This window comes from Spermophilus citellus (assembly GCF_964194105.1).
Source record: "Spermophilus citellus genome assembly, contig: SCAFFOLD_356, whole genome shotgun sequence".
Lineage (NCBI taxonomy): Eukaryota > Metazoa > Chordata > Mammalia > Rodentia > Sciuridae > Spermophilus > Spermophilus citellus.
The window spans coordinates 137,239-146,580 of NW_027673116.1; the positions used below are offsets into that span (position 1 = coordinate 137,239).

At 35.2% G+C, this 9,342-nt stretch overlaps 1 pseudogene across 1 annotated transcript in view; it reads left to right on the forward strand.

Moving 5' to 3' along the window:
• The window catches only part of LOC308640082 (electrogenic sodium bicarbonate cotransporter 1-like), a 118,080-nt pseudogene extending 113,286 nt beyond the window's left edge, over positions 1–4,794 (forward strand). Inside the window, exon 10 of the transcript in view lies at positions 4,645–4,794. The product of the transcript in view is annotated as an electrogenic sodium bicarbonate cotransporter 1-like (transcript). The remainder of the gene's footprint in view (positions 1–4,644) is intronic.
• The last annotated feature ends 4,548 nt before the right edge of the window (positions 4,795–9,342 follow it).

Consider the following 9,342-nt stretch of genomic DNA (forward strand, 5'->3'; position numbering starts at 1 on the left):
GGGAGTAAATATAATCCTATTTTCACAAACCTTTTAGCCAAAGAATTCAGTAAGATTTTTAGAATTCTGTGAATTTTGTGATATTTATGGAGCCTAACAGAGCACATTTTAAGGGAACTTGTCTCATAATAAGGAACATTTATAGCTGGCATCTCCAAATTTGAAGCTTTATTTTAACATACTGCTGTGCCGAGAATTTTTAATCAATCTGCTGAAGTTGGAAATGTATCATTTCTTGTGCACATATTCCTCGAGAAGATAGACACTCCTTTACAAAGACTATCACATGCAATTTATAAGAGCAAGATGAAAGCAAATTGGTAATTGCTTTACTATATTGAGAACCATATAATAATTTCCATTTACCTGACTATTGTACTTTGGCACCCAGAATGCATTTCCTTCTTGGCACATCAATCTGTTCTAGGAACATATTCTAATTTCAAAAAGTTAAGTAAAGGAGTCTGTTGGGATGATACAATTTAGTTATTTCCATAAGCAAAAATGAATAAGCCTATTTAATGACAGAGAAAGGAATCACTATTGCTTAGTTACTGCTAAGTTTTATTGGCTGTGGTTCTACCAGGGAGAAACTTGAAATAATATGCTTTACATGTACAAGTTCTGAATTTAACTCCTTGATTAAAGTAATTTGTATTTGGTTGTTTACTGCATTTGAAAGACCTTTGTCAAATCTATTTTCTTGATGATCAGAAAATCATAGTGATTTGGGGGATGTAGGGAGTCCCAAATGATGCTAAATTTGAAAATTATTTTGTTTAGCTTGCAGTTATTTAGGATATAATTATACATTGTAGAAAATTTAAACAGTACAGAAAAATTACATAGAAGATAATTTTGTCCTTAAACACATCACCCAGAAATAGTCATTAACATTTTCATGACATTTTTCATACATTTTACAATATTTGTGTACATGGATAGATCAGTATATAAAATTTAATATAAATGAGATCATACACATATTATTTCATAACAGTAGTATATCATGGATATCTTCTACTTCAACACAGTCTTTAATGTGATTTTTAATGACTTTATTCATGTATATGATACGTGTGCTTTAATTTATTTAGTAAATCTCCTATTATTGGACTTTCAGTTTTTTCTAATTTTCTCTTTTATAAGCAATACTATGGTGATTAACTATATTTTTGTTCTTTATAATTACCTTCTCAGGGTAAGTAAGTAGCAAAATATGTTTGTTTTAGTTTTTGCTGTTTCTTTCAAATTACACTCCACGAAGATTATACTTCTTCCAGTAATGGACAAGATTACCCAAAAGTCCATACCCTTGCCAAATAGAATTTTGGCCTATATTTTCATTTTGCCATACTGGATTGAAAAAGATGGCTCATTCTTATTCAATTAAGTTTTCTTTGATTTTTTTAGTGAAGAGGAATATCTTTCCACACTTTTACTGACTACACTTCTTTATACTGTGTCCTTGGTATATTTTCCTTTTGGGTCATTTAGTTTTTTTTTTTTTTCTTATTGACGTGTAAGAACTCTGATATTTTCCTTTTGCTTGTTGGAAGTATTACAAAACATATTTTTCCTAGAGCTACCATTTGTCTTTTAACCTTATTTATGATTTCTTTTGCTGAACAGATTTTAATTTTTGCGTAGTCAAATCTTTATTTTTTGTTTCTTCATGATATATTTAAAGAGCCTTTTCCTATCCCAAGATTAGAAAAATATTTATCCACATATTTTAGTTCTTTTATGTTTTCACTCAAATTTTTTATCCATCTGGAATTGATTTTTGTGTAATGTTATACTGGCATTTGATGTTTCGGATACATGTTCACATCTCTTCAAATAAAAACTGTAAGGCCTCCGTGTCTTTCCCATCCATTTGATTTGACTGGGAGTTGAAGCTTTGGTAAAGTTTTTGGCTCATGCTTTTCTTCAAGCAGAGAGATATTTGTCTTTCAAGTCTTCCCTTTTTTTTTTTTCAATTCCTGCTGGCAGTATAAACAGAATTTCTGCTTATGACACGACAAAGCACGTTAGAGAAGATGGCTCTGTCTGGCTTGGCAGCTTGATCTGTCAGGACAGAAATCACGGATTTATAGGTTGTAATTACATAGGAGAATTGAAGACGAGGGCTTTGTATTCAATCTTCTCCCCCAGTGTGGATGGATGGTCTGTATAACTGGTTGTTGATGCTGTTTTGGAGGAGGAGAGGAGGTTGTTTGAATACACAGGAGAATCACCTGAGGAACTCTGAAAAAAATTCTGAGTCTCCAGGCTTCATCTTCAGAGACCCTGATTTAATTGTTCCAGGTGGAGTAAAGAATTAGTGTTAAAAAAAAAAAAACAAACTTAGAAATAAACAGACAAACAAGCAAACAAGCAAATAAAAGACCCAGGCTTCCCAGATGACTTAAATTTGATTTAGATACTTGCATCATTTCTCCCTCCTGACCACGGGGGTTGGCTTATGCTAGGAAACTGGTGTCAAAACTCATGCAGGTGATTGAGATCTGACTGCCTGTTCCCAACGGCATTGGGCTGCCTTATTTGTTTAGTTATTTCTGGCTAAACTTTGGATTCAAAGATTCATCTAGAGAAATTAAATTTTATTATTCAACATGCTGCACAGTTATGATATAAATCATCACAAACATGAGCTAAAATTTCTCCTTTGATAGCTAGTAACATATAAGCAAAAAGCATTTCTGCTACGGTTTAGATATGAGGTGTCCCCCAAGAGCTTATGTGTGAGACAATGAAAGGAAGTTTAGAGGTGAAATGATTGGGTCCTGAGAGCCTTAATCTAATCAGTGCATTAATCTCCTAATGCGGATTAACTGGGTGGTAACTGTAGGCAGGTAGGGTGTGGCTGGAGGAGGTGGATCATTTGGGACATGCCTTTGGGGTATATATTTTGTCCCTGGCTAGTGGAACTCCCTCTCTCTACTTCCTGTGTCCTGTCCTGAGCTGCTTCCCTCTGACACACCCTTTTGTCATGATATTTTGCCTTACCTCGGGCCCAGAGCAATGGAGCCAGTTGTCTGTGGATTCAGACCTCTGAAACCATGTGCTCTAAAATAAACTTTTCCTCCTCTAAAATTGTTCTTGGCAGGTCTTTTGGTCACAATGGTGAAAATGTTAGTGAATGCTTTATCATTGAATGCCATTGAGATATTTTATTTTCCAAACTTGATTGCATTGCAAATCGTCAAAAGAAATTTAAAATCTTTTGTTTTCTTGGACAACTTCACCACTTTCTTCTTAGGTTTTACTCCCCACCCTTCTGTTATTACTACCCAGCCTCCCTAAACAAGGTTGCAAATATTAACCCAAATAATAAGGGCCTTAATAAAAAGGGACACAAAACAACAAGTCATTCTTCAGTGTTATATAAAGATACTAAATTGCAGTAAAGTTGATGTTGACAGCATACATTTTCCAATTTTAATGTTTTATTCTCTTGATTGTGGTTGTTTTGAATCAGCCATGATAGGAAATGGTGCCTTTTGCAACCATCGTCATAAGTAGCCCAAAGATGTGGAATGCTGGTATTACAAATTATGGTTGGATTTCAATGTTTTTAGAATTTTGCTCCTAGGGTCTGATTCTCTTTTATGCTTGATTTTATTATTTTGGGATTTGTCCTAATTTGGGGGAGGGGGGCTATTTTGAAAACCAGGGGCCATCCTTTCTTTAATTTCATACCCTCATGAAAGTAGAAAAGTATTTTCACAAATTGGTTTGGATGTGGGTTTGGATTTTACTTCTGTAAAATAAACTATTTTGTTTATTACCATCAATTTTGATGAAAGGAGCAACTGGCGATGGCCACGGAGTTGCCCTTGCTCCCCAGGGCTTCTATTGATTTGGAAATTCTCTGGAAAATCTTGCAGATCTAGAAGCTATCCCCCACTTCTTTCTGAGGACTGATTTTCATCTTTTCTATTTATGCCACTCCTTTTAACTTTCTCTCCATCTTCTTCCTCTCTTGAAGAAAACAAATACTAGAGATTGGCTGGGGAAAAGATTATAGGAAGCAACAAAGGAAAGGAAACCAGCATTATATTGTGTCTCAGCTTTGTGTTAGGTTTTTTTCTGAGTGCATTATACCTCATTGTATCATTTAATCTAAGTAACTATCCTGTGAGGGAGCCGTCAATGTACAGAAGAGAGAATTTGAATTTAGAGAGGTAACTGGTATAAGATTTAAACTCAGGTATCTGTTACTGTAAGGCATGCTCTTTTTGCTGAGCAACCTAGAGAGTTCTTGAAGATCATCTAGTCCAACTTCTTCATCTTGTGTCTAAATAAGTACGTTATGCATGTGGTTATTATTGTTCAAAAAGGGTTTCATCTATCAGAGACCATGCTGAGCATTTTATATGCATTATCTGATCAAGTGCACACTAACCTTTTCAGGGAGATTAAGAATCTTCCTTAAAAGTCATTGATCAAAGAAATGGTATAGTTTGGATGTCAGATAAAGGAATGTTTGATTCCGGAGTCCCTTGCTCTCCTACCTCTTCTCTTTTTTGTTGTTGTCTTACCTGGAGAAACTAAAATTGATAGAAGTGAACTGAGAGTCCTAAGTCCTAAGCTCTCTGGGGGCAAAAGAGTCTAGACTTCACGTTTCCTGTCTGCCAGCTGTTTGCTGCTCCCACTGTTCCACAGTTGGAATCATCTGATCAGAACTGGAATAAAGTGAAAGCCCAAGTAGAGTGGCCTGGAGCATTAGTGGCTCCTGATTCTGCCACACCTCAGAGCTCAGCTGGCTGCATTGTTGTGAAATACTAGGGAGTTTGCTCCTCAGAGAAATCAGGTATCCAAGTGTCTGTGACTTAATAGCTATTAAAAAAACCACACGTCCACACAGTATTTCCCCTTTTATATCTGTGAATATTTAATATAATAAATCAGAAAAGAGGCTTCTGATAGTTCACCTTATAAATTGTTTTAAGCTCTAGATATAAATATTCATTATTATATGAGATTATTTTAAAAATTTCTGTATCATGAAGAGGAACATGTCAAGATGTGGTGAAAATAGTTACTTTCTTAGGAATGCAGGAAGCGGCGTGAAGTTTAAGCAAGTTTCCAGTGCAATGTGTATAATAAATCACCTGTCTGTTTCAAAATTGTGAGCCACGGGATGGAAACTGTAGTGCTAACCAAAGGATCAAGTACTGAAATAAAAATAATCTGCCTTTGAACAGTCACATGGCTTCCATAAATCAAAGCCATATTCTGGAAGAAATTGGTTGCTATCTTTAATAAATGACCAATGACGGCTGTTGACCTTTGACAGGTGGACCTAGTATCATTTGGGCTCATCCTCTCTGGTTCCTTTAGCATTTACTGAGTGCCTGCAGAGCACATGGCAGGTGGTGGATAGCCTGTTGGAAGAAGGAGAACCATGAAAGACACACCAGAAGACCCTGTTCCTGCCATTGCAGAGACTAATAGTTCTGCCAAGTGGAGAATCCTAAATCTCATTCACCTCCTTTTTTTTCTTCTATATTTTCTCTTATACCCAGCCAGAGCCATGTTTTAATTCTGCAATAATGATGAGAAACAGGCATTCCATTGTGCCTGATAAAGAATAAAGAGGTGTACCTTTGCCTGTCACATGTATCTAGAATGTGGCTTGTCTTCCCATAGAGCATTCAAGTTCTAAAACTTTTATGTAAATTGCAAAAAAAAAAAAAAGATAAAGACATGAAACGCCCACCATCAAGGGGTGAAAAACTGTATGTCTAAGAAAATTATAGCTTGGCACACCTTTAATCCTTGCCAAGGATTAGGTTAGTTGGGCAGGTATGTATGCCAAAGAGTTCTTGTGCCACATTTATGTTCATATCATTTAACCCTCCTGAACCTCAGTCTCTAAACACTGGAGAAATCAAGACAAATCCTATTTTGGGGGCATCTTGGTTCTGTTAGCATTGCTTGACATTCTGATTCTGTTCCTATGAGGAAGAATGAGCTGGATTGTCTGTAAATACTGAGATGACACCTTTAGTCATGCTTTGGAACTCACGTTCATGTCATAAGGGTGTCTAAAAAGAGACTCCTGCCACACTTCAAACCTAGACTTTTCCATCAACAAGGGCTCTCTGGATTATTTCAGAGTGGTGTTACTTGCCATATGACAAGTTAGTCTTACTGACTTTTTTACTGCCTCCCACCCTAACTCTGGTTGGTTATCTAGTGCTACCCTTGTGTTGTTCGAATGCATTGTCATCTGTTTTCTGAATCAAACTCTAAAAGAGGAGGGTTTGCTATTGCTAATATCACTCTAAGGAGAATGTTGCTGGCTCTGAAGCAGTATAAAAATATTTTGAGTAATAACTGTAGCAAAGGTCTCCTAGGATAGCTTTTAAGTGGGGATGGAATTTAGTGTGCTTAAGTTCTGTAAGTTGATTTTCAAAACCCAATTTCTTCAAAATCATTTCCTGTGTATTATAGTTTCTTTAAAGATGATAAGTGAATGAAAAGTTGCTGGAGGACTTTGGAAACAGTGGAAAGAGGTGGTCTGGTGAGGCTGACAGCAGGATAGGCTAACTAGGGAGTTGGGGACCTAGAAAATGAATGATGGTCACTCAGATTCTCCAGAAATCCACTTTACTCCAGTCTGGGGATATTTAGATTAAGAGGCATGTTTATGTAACATAAATTAACTTCTGGAATCGAGTAATTTATTGTTTAATTGAAGAGAGAATTATTCCCATAATAGTTTCTTTTCACACACAAATTTACAGATATCACATAATTTTTCTCCATTGTGTAAATTAGTCTAACATTGGCTATATTGTACCTTTTAAAGCTGCATAACTTTGTTCATTTGAAAAATGTTTTGTTTGATAAATTTTAGTTTTTGGATTTATAGCTTTTTGTGTGAATGAATGGTCCTTGTCATCTTTTTACATTTAAACACCATTCCTTGGTAAAATATTATTGTAAGTTTACAGATAGACCTTTCCTACAAATACACATGTGCTATTCTAACTGATGTTTAAACAATGAAAAGTAAACAGGTCAGTTTGTCATCAGTGAAAGCTTTGGTGCTCAGTGACATGATTAAGAAAGTTAGGGCCATTTTGTAAATTTCTGGTGCTTGATGATGTGTTTCTTTGTTCTTGTTATGCTAAAGGAAAATTGCAGATTATTTTCCATAGATATACCTACAAGGAGATATGACCATACAAATTTAGCTATTTATATCCCTACACACTTGTTTCCTTGAGAGATAAAGTTAATTGAAGCGTGTATATAAATTTAGATTGGACAGTGAGTATATAACATTTTTTTGAAATTGGTGTTATAGAAATTTCAGGATGGAGTATAAATCATTTTTTAAAAATCTCCTTTGCTCCCCACTTCATTTCAAAGGCTTTTCTGAAATAGTTGGGTAGGGAAAGGGAACATGGGAGAAATAGACGAATTCTAGATAGGGCAGAGGGGTTGGGGGGCAAGGGTGAGAGCATGGGATTAGAAATGATGGTGGAATGTGATGGTCATTATTATCCAAAAGTACATGTATGAAAACACAAATTGGTATGAATATACTTTGTATACAAACAGAAAGAAAAAATTATTGTTTTGCTAAAAGGAGAGACAGGAATAAACACATTTGCAATGTTGCATGTAAAATGTTGGGAAAGAAGTAACTGCAGGACATTGGAGATTGCCCCTCCTTTTTAATGTTTTTACTAATGCATTATAGTTATATGTAATAGTGGCTTTCATTTTGATATATCCATTAGTGCATATAATACAGTTTGCTCCATTTAAAAAAAAAAGTAAAACTACTTTTTTTAAAAATGGAGCAAACTGTATTTTAAAACTATATTATATATTGTGTATAAAATACAGCTACTTTAAAGTGCCTACTCTGTGCAAGGTGAAATCAGGCTAAAACATTGAAAAAAGTACCAAGAGATTTCTACCCATTTCATGGTTTTATAAAATGTCATTTTTTTTATTGGTTGTTCACAACATTACAAAGCTCTTGACATATCATATTTCATACATTAGATTGAAGTGGGTTATGAACTCCCAATTTTACCCCAAATGCAGATTGCAGAATCACGTGGGTTACACATCCACAATTTTACATAATGCCCTATTAGTAATTGTTGTATTCTGCTACCTTGCCTGTCCCCTACTATCCCCCCTCCCCTTCCCTCACATCTTCTCTCTCTACCCCATCTACTGTAATTCATTTCTCTCCTTGTTTATTTTCCCATTCCCCTCACAACCTCTTATATGTAATTTTGTATAGCAATGAGGGTCTCCCTTCATTTCCATGCAATTTCCCTTTTCTCTCCCTTTCCCTCCCATCTCATGTCTCTGTTTAATGTTACTCTTTTCTTCCTACTCTTCCTCCCTGCTCTGTTCATAGTTGCTCTCATTATATCAAAGGACATTTTAACAACAGCACAATATTTAGTAATCAGGCACAAAAAAGGACAGAGAATTTTAAATTAGTCCATTTGCCCACATTTTACTTTCTAATACCTCAAAGGTAACAATCTTCATACACCACTCATGTTCTTTAGTCTTTACATTCTATTCTCCAAAAAATATTATGTCCCCAGGGGGTTATGAAAACTCTAGAAATATAAATTAAACGGATCTGGTATTATAGAATTGCTAAGTATCAGAAAATTTCAAAACCTAGCAAGCTGAGGAGAAACATTCACAGAAAAATCCAAAGCAGACCTGATAGAATGCTTTTTAGTAACAAATACAGAAAACAGAAGTCACGGGCTGTTGTACTTCTATTTAACTTTAAATGTCTCCTGGCTCTAAGAAGCTATTCAGAGAATTTACAACACAGATGGTTAAGTCAATGTTCATGATGGCTGCCAAGTTAAGGAGAGTAACACAGGGGGTTCTTCCAACCCCAGTGCTGTGTATCACAGACACATAAGGCAGACTTAGAAAACTGATGTGTTCTTCCCTAGAACGATGCTTTTTCATAATCAATTACATGAGGTTTTAGCTAATACTATTTTCCCAATTCTTCTATCATGATCATTTAAGATTTCTTTCACAAGATAGCCAAAACAAACAAACAAAATAATCCCAAACAGAAATTTGAATAAAATAGCCCTTGGGTTAATAACATATATTTGCTATATATATCTATACTTATGCATGTGTTATTTATTTATTTATATATATATATATATATATACACACACACACACACACACACACATACACACACACACACACACACACTAATGTTACAATATAGATTGCATGGGGCTCTAACATTGTCATTACTTAACTTGTATTAAAACAAACTTAATAAGTTCTCCATAAAATGTGGCAACA